The sequence below is a fragment of the Vanessa cardui genome, chromosome 4 (genome assembly GCF_905220365.1).
Source record: "Vanessa cardui chromosome 4, ilVanCard2.1, whole genome shotgun sequence".
In the NCBI taxonomy this organism is placed as follows: Eukaryota; Metazoa; Arthropoda; class Insecta; order Lepidoptera; family Nymphalidae; genus Vanessa; species Vanessa cardui.
In genome coordinates this window covers 13,736,251-13,748,510 of record NC_061126.1, presented here as the reverse complement: position 1 = coordinate 13,748,510, position 12,260 = coordinate 13,736,251, and the positions used below count along the sequence as shown (strand labels likewise).

The window sequence follows — 12,260 nt, the reverse complement described above, 5'->3', positions numbered from 1 at the left end:
TCTTATACCACCGATGTATCGTTGTGATGTTATGTCCCTCGTACCAATAGTTACACTGGCTCATTCACCTTTTAAACCGGAACACATCAACATTAAACTATTTCTAATTGGCAAGTTTACTTGATTAAAGTAAAACATTTAATAAGCTGTTGTGGTATGCTATGGTATGGTATGGTATGCACAATACCAAGTTATTCATATATAATTCATATATAAATAAAAAAATATGTATTAAGAAAGCAAAAAAGAAGCAAAAATGCTATACCAAAAAATAGTTTGAATTATACAAACTTCAATTATACAAAATTTAAAACGTTCAAAGAACGATGTAAAGTTGCATATAAACGAATCTGTATACGAATTACACATATACGCCAATAAATATAAAGGTGACATTAGTAAATACACGTAGTAATCACAGCATAACATGGTAGATATGAGCAAGGTGGCACTGAGCCGGAAGGGACTAGCTATATAATAATTAGCAACAGAACGAACGAACGCGACTTTGAAAATAGAGAAAAGTTTCCATTATAGATATTTTCTGTTCTATTTCTCTGAGTATATATAAACCAATTTATATTGTAAACCCTGGGGCTAGGTAAGGTAACGGTCTCGATCACGTGCAGCCAAGAACGTGCTAACAAACGCCAACTCGACTCGACTCGACTATCGCCAGTCAGACATTGGGTATATGGATTAGACGATACTCCATTAATATTAACCTGGAATTAGTAGGTTTATCAAACTCTTTCATTAGCAACAGAAGACCATATACAGCAAAAACTCAAACTCAAATAACTTTATTCAATATAGAAGCATTATACTTTGTTATTGATGGTCAATTGAAACACTACCACCGGTTCGGAAAATAAAATACCCTGACCTAAGAAGAACCGGCGAAAGAAACTCAGAAATGATTCATCAGAAACAGTCATATTTTGATCATTACCAAAGTTAGTGTTTTGTTAATGATAAAAGTAAATATTTTGTAGTATAAAAACTCAGATCTAACGTAGGCTGAAAAGAGTCCTTGGCGGCTTTTAAGAGGGTTCACAAATTTATAATATGTTATAAAAAATGTCCTAGGACACCATTAGGTACACCAATGTCAAATAACTAACGAAACAATTTTAATTAATTAATTTAAAAATAGAATGCCAAAATCGTTGCTTCAGTCCCTGATCCCTTGGGCTATTGTCGTCCCCACTCTTAAGATAAGCTTTAAGCTTAAAAGGAGGGACATTAGTAATTCCTGAATAAAATTCATTAATTGCTACTATTCTTCCGAAAAAAAACGTAAATAATTTTTATTATTAATTTGCATTTTGAATCGACTCGAAAATATGAAAGATCCGAGTCTGAAGCTAGATTAAAGTTTATATTCATAACGTGAATTTACCTGTTGTGAACGCAACATGCAAAACCTCACATAAATCGTAACGTTTCAAAAAACAGACAGTAGTTTTATTCAGCAACTCTTTGCTTGCTTACAATCGCCGTACTACACCAGTTATTCATTCGTTTCTTTTATATAGCACAGAACATTAAACTTTTAGCCACGCTAGTTATTCGTGTTTATTTTTCTAGAAACGATTTTCTTCCGGATCTTTTTACATTATCTGCTGGATTTAATATAGCATATCTTCCAATATAATTTGACATTTTTCAAAGTAATCACAGATTATTTCATCATCGTCATCTTCCACAGATTATAAAACATAATGCAGATGTTCCGCCCGTTCTTTGTTTTTTGTTTTGGGTTTTTCTTACATAACCATGCTATTCCAATGCGAATTGGTAAATACTCGTGGCAGAATTTCATCCTCCAGGTGTACATTTTCTTAAGATATATTCCTCCACCACTGAGCACGAAATGAATTAAACATAAACGCAAATTAAATACATGGAAATGTTATGGAAAGCACAATTGACTATCCATGTACTGAATTTGCGTGCCCCGGTTTTAACACGAAATCATCAGTCAAGATTTCTGTTGTCTATCTACTTTAATTTTTAGTTTTCAAGGTCATTTCCAAACGTAGGTTATGTATGTAGGTAATTTTTTATATGTTTATATCTATAATATTGCAACAATAACCGTGAAAGATTGTGTCATGACCGCCAATTTTAAGGGTCTCTAACCAGCTACGCAGGACATGTATATGTGTTCAAGTGTGGTCGCAAACACAGTTGACCTCTCGAAATCCGATAGGATCCGATACGACCGGAAAGAGTTTAGACGCTGGCTGAGATGCTGAAAAAAGGATGACAACATAAGAAATATTTTTGAATATTTCACTTTACTTTTTTTTTATTGTCTGTATGTCAAAGTAAAAGTCAAAAATCTTCCACTGTATCCGCTAATCTCAAGTTAACTATAAAGTCTAATTTCAAAAATAGTTTACTCGGCTAGAAAGCAGCTGGATATTAAGGCTTTGTTTCATTGTAATGGAATTGAAACGGAAGTTAAATAAAATATAATTTTTAAAAATCTGCTAAATTTGATACATTATATTATTGTAATATTATACGTAAATCAACGTCATAAACCGTGTAATATCTTACGTTATAGTAAAGTATCACAAAAGATCTAAGTACGAGTATTAACTCCGGTCCTAAGCTCGAAAATATCGGATTGCAGAGACTTTATGCGGAAATCTCAATGGCTCTGCAGTCAGCAAACATCGGGTCTTGTCACCAGGGAATTGTTCCCTTGTTAACTTCAAATATAGTGTATCCTTAGAGGGACAACTGATAACGCTTTACAACAAGCGGGGTAAAATGTATATTGAATTATTTTTGGTACACTATCAAAGAGTTTGAAAACTAAACGAAGATAACTTAATTGTAAGGAAAAGCGCCATCGTTTTAGTTTGGGTTACTGAACTTTGTATATAAGGTTATTTTATCAAGGGAATAGAATCAATTAAATAGATTTGGCATTCCTACCTCACAGACTATAATTTATTAGACAAGAATATCAATACCTTATATTTCTTTGTTTAAATCTGGAGAGTGAAAAGTGAACCAGTGTTATAACAAGGATGTAAAAATATAGATATTATAATTAGGAGCAGTGATATATACCTCATTCAATTTCAGCATAAAAAAACGTTGACGGTTACGAGAGACATGTTGACCCGTTAACTAAAAATAAAATATATGTAAAGAGAGGCTTACAATCTGTTTATCGATATATAAAGTCTTACTAAAAATATTTGTACATTCAATGAAGCCCATACAAAGTTATGTAAATATTAGTGGAAGAGCTTATACGTAGTATATTTACTCATCTGATATTCTATCGCCAAACAGCCAAACTTCATGTATTCAGTGTCAGTCAGACTCGAAGAATAACATATTTCCCAAGGTTGGTTGCGCATTGGCGATGTAAGAAATGCTTAATATTTCTCACAGCGCCAATGTCTAAGGGCGTTGGTGCCCAATTACCCCCAAGAAGCCCATTTATCCGTCCGCCCAATAAAATATTGTACTGGATGTAATATGTATATAACAAATGAAACTTGTAACGAAAACTATTAATAATATTAATAATACAATTAATATAAATTATGCCTGATAAAAATATTTAGATAAGAAAATAGATTAGTAGTCCTTAAGTAATCTTGATATACTAAGGACTTTGAAACAAAGCACATGTAAGTATACGAATTATACAGAATTGAAACGTTGTAAACGCCATAACCATTAATTAGTCCAACTCGGGCCCAAACAAATATTACCTGAAAAATATATCCGCTCTATTTCCGAAATAGAGCGGATATATTTTTCTATTTGTTTCGGATTATATAATTTGTTAATAAAATATATATTTCTTAATATAGAGTTTTATTTTCAATTTAATATTGTAGGTTTAATTAAGAATATCTAATATCACGGGTGCTTTGCCATACTAATATTTGTTTAGGATTGAATTTCAACGATATTTACAATTTATTATTGCCGATATTTTCGTTGAACTTTAATTTAAAACAGAACGTTATTTTTACTAGCGAAAATAATTACGTACATTAATTGATTAAAGCGATTCGAACAGAAATAACCATGTTAATTATGCACAGTAAAGTACGAGCCTGTGAATATCCCATCGCTAGGCTAAGGCCTCCTATCTCGTTGATGGGTATATTTGGGACACATATGTCAACACGGGTCTGTTGGCAGAATTTAATGCTTCACCGTCAAGTACAGGATGTATTATTAGTACAAATTAAGCATATGAAAAATCAGCAGTGTTTGTCTGATTTTCAACCTGCAATCGTGTTTTAAGGTAAGCATTATAACCACTGGGAATGTCTGGTCCCAATTTTTAAATAATGTTATTAAAATTTAAAAAAAATTATGTCCCTCTCTGCCTGTGTTACTCTTTTTCCCTCCAGTCGTTCCTTTGTTTCTGAAGGTCGTGGAGCCTATGGTGGTAATTATTAATATGAGCTTCCATTACCAATGAAAGCTCATGTTAATAATTTTCAGGTTGCGATCCTAGTGGAAGTAAAAAATTACTTAACTAGTTACTTAACTGGTCTCTGGTTCTTTTGCCTACGATGTTACCAACGCAATAATCTTCTCTACGCTCTCATCCCCACGTCGCGTTATGTGCGCAAAGTTCAAGACTCCTCCGTGGCAGCATATTGAGATAAGTCATGTTTTAATCCCAAACTGGGACAACATTGACAAATTTGCGCGCTTAGCTTTTCAAGTTATTCTCAGGCTAAAAGAGACCGCCAAGTACTTTCCAGCGTTGGTGTCAAGATATAGACATATTTTTTTTTAAACAATGTTCATACAAATTTATCATTCAATATTCTTAAGACTATATATTATAGTTCCTAAATAGATAGTTCAAATAAACAGGAAAGGTAATTTAAATTCAGAAATGATAATCTAAATGCTATTTGTTATAATTGAAATAAATATTTCTTCTTATAATTGTCTAAAACGAGAAGTTAATTACGGTAACAAGATGCGAAACCATTTCAGTCTTTAAATACTTCCCGAAGTTGTTTATTTATAATTAAAACAAATGCTACGAACTTGACGCTGAACGAGTTAAAGGCACTGTGAAGTCCATTAATAAATTAAATATATATTAACAACTGACGCTTCCGATGTTTTCAATTACTTAAATCGTACTTATAAAGTAATAATAAGCATGTAGTGTAGATGGGAAAACTTCTAAAAGGTAGTATATTTTAATAAAAACCGAATTGAATCATATATTGCATTTTTTTAATCTCATATTATGTGTTTACCTATTGGCAGAGTTTGATACAAGCTCGTTTGTAGGTACCACCTACTGGTCTTAAATCCTAGCTAACAACAATACTTAGTTGTGTTCTAGTTTTAGGAGTAATTGAATTCATGTAAATACAGGTCGAAGGGACATCTTAGTTCCCAAAGTTAGTGTCACGTATGAGGGCTGATTAATATTCCTTAAAGTTCCAATGTTTCTAGACAGTATAACAAGTATTTAAATTCCAATAGCTAGCTAGATAGCTTCTTATATTAATAAAAATACCGGCGAATATCGCATCAAGTAACAGCCTGAGAATGTCCACTCCTTAATTAAGACCTTTTCCCATTTCGAGTAACATGTTCGGTGCTTTTCCACTTTGCTGTTTCAATGAGGTTTGTTAGAAACACAAGTGGCAGATTTTTTCTTTCATCCGACATACATATATCCAATTCCATCACAATATTTTCCTTCACCGCCGAGCAAGAGAAAAAATTCAATGATTTTGCCTCATTTATGTAAGTGCATAAAGATGCTTCATTATTATTATAACATTTTCTTTGAAACTAGTAATTGCAACTTTAAAATTGCCATTTATCTCAACAAGAAGGCTAAAAGAAACAATATAAAGTTTTGAGGGCACTTGTAATTTTATTAGGTCTCGGAGAGAGTTGTACGACAGCGGTTTCGTAATAAATTTAAACTGTAGAGCTACACTGTACGAAGAAACTCAAGACTGCGAAGAATAAAATCCTGAAATGACCGCCTCAAAATTGTAATTTCCTCTCATTTGGGTTTTTTACGGAATAAGGATCAAACAGTCTTAAGTTTCATCAGACAGAAAATGGGTACCCATACTCATGGACATCCTGGAACAACGGAGACCTTTCAATTGTCTTACTGGCCCTTGAGGAAAATCGTTTCTTGAAGATTCCCAACTCGTTATTTGACATAAATCAAATTTGTTCCATCTAACATATACGCGTCTTTGTGTTTGTGAAAAACGATATGGCAGGAAAGAACGTTACTTGTGACATGACGTCAGTCAATGAAGTATGGAAGAAGACATGCTGAGCTAAACCCAAATAAAATTGGGATAAAGGGAGAAGGATGATGGAATAAATACGTGCCGTTTTATATTCATGTAAACAGCACAGGTTAATATTAAGTGGCCGTAGTTACAATAATTAATATTTATTAACATAAGAATTAATAACATTAAATGCTTAAATATATACAAATATGATCTAAAACTAGTAACTGTATATAATCTTGACTGTATGTAATCTTGACCGCGGGGAATGGTGGCATGAATGCTAGCAGCATTTCCCTGTTTAATCGCAATTCCGATCCTCTGGGCAAAAAACGAACCAGCCCTCCAATGACCAGTGGAGGAAATGAGGCGAGGTAGTATACTTTTGATGAAGCTTTTTGCACCACTACTCCAAGGGCCAAGCGTTTCGACAGCAAATGGACCAAAAAAAAATATTTAATTTTTTGCAGCGGCACCGGCTCTTAATATTTTTTCTCGAATATAAGACGGGGGCGGGGCCAACGTGTCAACGCATGTAGAGTTCCACGAAAGGGCCCGTCCTCATTCCCAGGGACCCACTGTTAATCCGTCAGGTCTCTTACCATCACTATGACTAATTCCACGAAGCTCAGTAAGAGCAGGATCTTCGATGGTGGCAAGAGCCCTTTTTATTGTGTCATTAAAAGAACCGTGGTGGAAAAGCCTGCCTGAACTGCTTGAGCAAGAGAGACCATGTAAACCGAAAGAGTCCACCTCCTTTCCACAAGGCCATCTGTGCTCAGAACACAGCGGTGTTCCCAGTCGGAGACCAATCGATATGTGGAAACATTCATTATCTAAAAATGTCCCAAGGTTTTTAGAGGGTAAAATAATCCGGAAAAATATTTAACAGAAGCCGCAAACTTCATTTTCTTTACAACAATATTTATAAAAATGAAAAAATCGTTTAATGATAAATAAACGACGGCGACAAAAATGAAAAAGTAAAAACAATCGAGTTAACACTTTAAACTGCTACTTCCGAGAAATTGCGTTCTTAAGGCGTTAAGATCCTCTCAACAGAATTCTTTTAAGATTTAGGGTGGATAACAGCATCCCTACTTATCTTATTTGAGATTCACACAAAGGTCGGACTCGAATTAATTTCCTAAGAAGGTGCTATTTAAATTAATGTATACTTTACTAAAATAATTTGTTAAGAATGGCTGATATTTAATAATAGTAGCGAGTAACACAAAAACACTCTCGACTAATAAATATAATTGAAAAGCTTTTTATATTTGAGTGAATCGAGAAATAATTATATGAGAACAAAAAGTCAGTACTTAGCTGAGTGTTATTAATAAACACCATCGACGACATCTCCTATGTGCATTATTTATATTCCTTTATTATTATAGTTCTGTTCAATTACGTAGGTGCGTCTCCACGTTTAAATATTATAGACTCGCAATAGAATGAAATGAATGACGGTTGTACTTATGAGATGTCTTGGTGTGCGTGAGTCGACTTTACCTACCTACTTAAAACCAGCTAAATCGGTTTTATTTCACATTTTATATTAACACGTTCTTCAACTAATGTTAAGAGCGTTTCCTCACAATAAAATGTAACTAATTTGTATTTTTGCAGCGTTTTCTTACTCGTCCCACGTACACTAAGATGTATTGCAAGCATGCACATTAACATTACATAATATTAACAGCCGGTAAATTTTCCAATACTGGGCTAAGGCCCTTTCTGCCTTTGAGGAGAAGGTTTTATGGAGCAGATTACGCTACGCTGTTCCAATGCGAGGTGGTGGATACACATGTGGTAAAAATTCGTTGAAATTATTTACATGCAAGTGTTACCACAATGTGGAAAATATCCGACATGAAATGAATTATAAACACAAATGAAGCACATGAAAATTCAGTAGTACATTCCTGGGTTTGAACCCGCAATCTTCGATTAACCGTACGCGTTCTAACTACTGGGCCATCTTAGCTCAAGCTGCAAGCATGAGCGTCACTCATACTAATGCATTTGCGACGTACCTTGAGTGATTAGGTCTCTATACCTGTTGTTACTACCTAATTACTGTAAAGTAAACGTTTTCAGTCGAATTCATCCCGTCGCTTCCTTGGGAATACTTTTGCACCAGCCAACATTAGTTGAACCATAGTTCAACCAACATTTGCTGGTGCAAAAGCGACTGAGACATTAACTACTAATACTGTTGATATAATGAACTGAATACAAACATTTGTATATATCCGACTTACAAAACCCACTGGTTGGGATGGAATCGCTTTAATTTAGGTGTTAAAACATTTTATTTATTTATTTAAAATACTTCATTACACAACAGAAAGAGCTGAGATGGGTCATTGGTTAGATTGCGTGCATCTTAATCGATGATTTCGGGCTCAAACCCAGGCAAGCACCACTATATATATATATATATGTGCTTAATTTGTGTTTATAATTCATCTCGTGCTCGGCGGTGAAGGAAAATATCGTGAGGAAACCTGCATGTGTCTAATTTCATCGAAATTCTGCTACATGTACATTCCATCAACCCACATTGCAACAGTGTGATGGAATATGTTCCAAAACCTCTCCTTAATGGAAGAGGAGGCCTAAGCCCAGCAGTGGTTAATCACAGGCTGTTACTTTAATTTTTATTACATAACACATTACACAACAGTTATTGGGTATTAAAGAAACAAAAAAAACAACAAATGTTGAGCAAAGACGGTCTTATCGCTTATCGATAGCGATCGCGATCTTTCACAGACAACCTTTGGTGATAGAAGCTTAAGACTATTATAGGTAAGTGCAGTTAGAAAGAGGAGATAATAACAATAATTTAAGTATACTAATAAACTACATATAACTACATCCAAAACATTTGTTTAATTATATTAAATACATATAATAAAATGCAAATAAATTTGAAAAAACTGTATTGGTATTTACAATCGATTTGGTTATACATATATTCGAGATTAGTAGACTAATAGAATAGTATGGAAGTTCGAATATACAAAATGTAATTTATCATAGAGAAAGTTTTTATACATTTGCTGTAACTTAGTAATGGCGCAGAAGCCTCTCAACATCTTTATTTTGACTTCATTAAACACAAAAGGTTATATAAGCAACAGACTCAACATTATCAGATAATTAAAATGAACAATATTTCCAATTTGTTAATTTTATTTCGAAGTAGATGTGACCGCGATCTTGTACGCGTTTGAATTAAGCGAAAAAAAATTATTATTGTAGCATAAGCATCTTTATGATATACAGTTATCTGCCAGTCAAAGTCCTGTCAAAATCGGTCCAGCCGTTTCAAAGATTAACCGGAACAAACAGACAGACAGACAGACAGACCGACATAAATTGTAAAAAATGTTATTTTGGTGTATGTACCATGTATGTAACATATCCATTGAGTAAAAAGCTACTATTTTAATATTACAAACAGACTCCAATTTTATTATATGTATAGATTTGTTTGATTCTTACATATTATAAAACAAAGCTGTATTACTAATAACTTAAACAATAGCAAAACTACTAATATTTATTCCTAGTTAAGCTGTTACATTTAAAAGGTACATATAGATAAAAGATAACCTTAATCTGATACAGATTGTCTCTAAATAAACCCGCTCTTGAAAACCGTTTCTGGCAATCGCTAAGAGTAGAATCACCATAGCACCCACGCCACTTGAACTCTATGCGATTATTTTTAGAAAAACTTAACAAAGTAAATAATATTTCATAATATTTCTTACGAAAATACATAAGCTTTTTGCTTTAAATTTATATATGTTTATTATTGTGTTATACAATGTGTATTTTTATTGCTAATGTTAAACATAAAATATATAAGAATAAATATAACAATACTGCTTTATTGAACATTCAAATATATATTTTTACATTTTATTAACTAAATAGGTAATCATAAAATATTTTTTTTGTTTTAGTAATTTTGAGTTCCGTATAATAACGAAACAAAATACATATGTAGATAAATATTTTATAACACCAATTATAATCTATTATTTATTAGCTTTAGAAATTTCTACAAATACAGATGTTTTTGCCGTCGTATATTATTAGTTTAGAAAAGATTAATTTATGTAGAACACAATACTGAGCTGAAGAACTGAATTAATTATTATATAACACTATTTATTAGCTTACTTAATGTAAGTCAGTTCGATTGTAGCGTTCGAAGCGACATCGCGTTTCGCGGGCTCCGATGTGTTCTTAATTTCGCGCCAAAATTAAATAGAACATGTTTAATTATTAATATAATATAATTATTATCTGTGCGTGTGTGAATTAAAACTATGTGACTGGAATGTGTTAGTTTATATATAATATAAGGTAAGATATGTTCCAATAATTGTTTTATTACGTAAAGCTTCTAGAGCTAATTGTACCTAATTGTAGTTCTATGGAATTTTACGTAAATAATTTAAATCATTTTTTTTTTTCAAAAAAAGAATATAAACAGATATCGAACTATAATTGAAAACATTGAATTAAAAATAAAAGTGACACTTTGAATCGATAATGCATTGTTTTGTTTTTTTTTTCTTAAAATATAAATTTAATACCGAAGTAATTTTAATCGATTTTTAAAAGCAATTTAAAAAGTAATAATCGTCATAAATTAGGTAAGTCTAAAAACAATTTTATAGTTTGCATGTTTCTTATCACAAGTAAATAATACTATTACAAACTTTGACATTGTAAAACTAAATTTATCATATAGGAAATAAGGTTCAAAATAGTTTAAACTACAACCAACACATGGCATTGTATACTATTGATGTTGGCCTTGTATACAAGAATCAAACAGCGACTATATGTCAGATGTTAATGATCAATACATACATATTATTTTCTATTACAAGAAGCGACTAAAATCACAAATAGATATATCTCGCTTTTACAAAAAGAAGCCGTCAATCTTGCGTCTCTTTCACTCTTTATTAACTTTCACAAACAATGTAGCTCTATAGCGCTTCTTAGCTGTGAATTGTTAACCTAATGCGGATACATGAAACGCAAATAAACAATACATTACATTCATTACTTTACCGAACCTACATTATTCATTCATTGTGAAGTTTGAACATGACTTTGAATACAAATCAGAGAGGACTTAAAATTTATCTAACTAGCTATAATTACATAATTAAAATTATATTATAGCTACGAAACGGCACTGTGTCATGATACTAAAACAATACTTCCTTATTGACTCGCTGATACAATGATAAAATAACAAAAATAGTTACTACCTACACTTACTTATACGGAATGCTTAAGTTTAATTCGAAGTATACTTGTGTAACTAGCTTCCGCCTGTGTCTTTACGCGTATGGAGGAGATACAGCTTTAACTCCATGACCTTTTATGTACCTCTGACAATTGTTACATTAAAAATTATTTTCATAATTTTAACTTTTGTTTATAATTATATAAAACGTCAAAAAAGTGTCAATTCGCTAAATTCCGTGCCATTGACCCATTTCCCACTTAATTTATGTCGGTGTTGCGAGTATAACGCTTCGACTTGGCATTTTCTAAAATTTTAATTAATAAAATAAATTACATTTATTTTAAAGGTGCATTAAAACAATTATTAAAATAAGATTTTAATCATCTAATTCGTTTGTTGAATTTTATTAGAGGTCATTTAACATCGTTTCAGATTAATTTAATAGCTGTCTTCCAGTTTGAAGGTTAGTTCTTCGATGTAGGTGTCGGAGTCTAGTTATGATAAATTTACTTTGCCTCATTTTTGACTTTTCTTAATTTTAATAATTATTCCAAAATTATTTCCCTGATTTAATTATGGATATAATTCCTTTTTCATTAAGGGTATTTTGGTAGTGATACTGGTCACACTCGCTAACCTTTCAAAGGTTCGTGAACTTTCGATTTCGTTCTTTTTGAATT

General features: G+C 32.3%; 1 protein-coding gene across 3 annotated transcripts in view; it reads left to right on the top strand.

Annotated features, from left to right (window-relative positions):
* LOC124544052 (CD151 antigen-like) overlaps positions 1-12,260 on the top strand; it is an 84,964-nt gene that overhangs the window by 27,163 nt on the left and 45,541 nt on the right. Inside the window, exon 1 of one of the 3 annotated variants that reach the window (XM_047122447.1) lies at positions 10,501-10,676. The exons of the other annotated variants lie outside the window; for them this stretch is intronic. The gene's annotated coding sequence lies outside the window, so the exon portion shown is untranslated. Of the gene's footprint in view, positions 1-10,500; positions 10,677-12,260 lie in introns of those variants that run through there. 3 annotated transcript variants of the gene reach the window in all.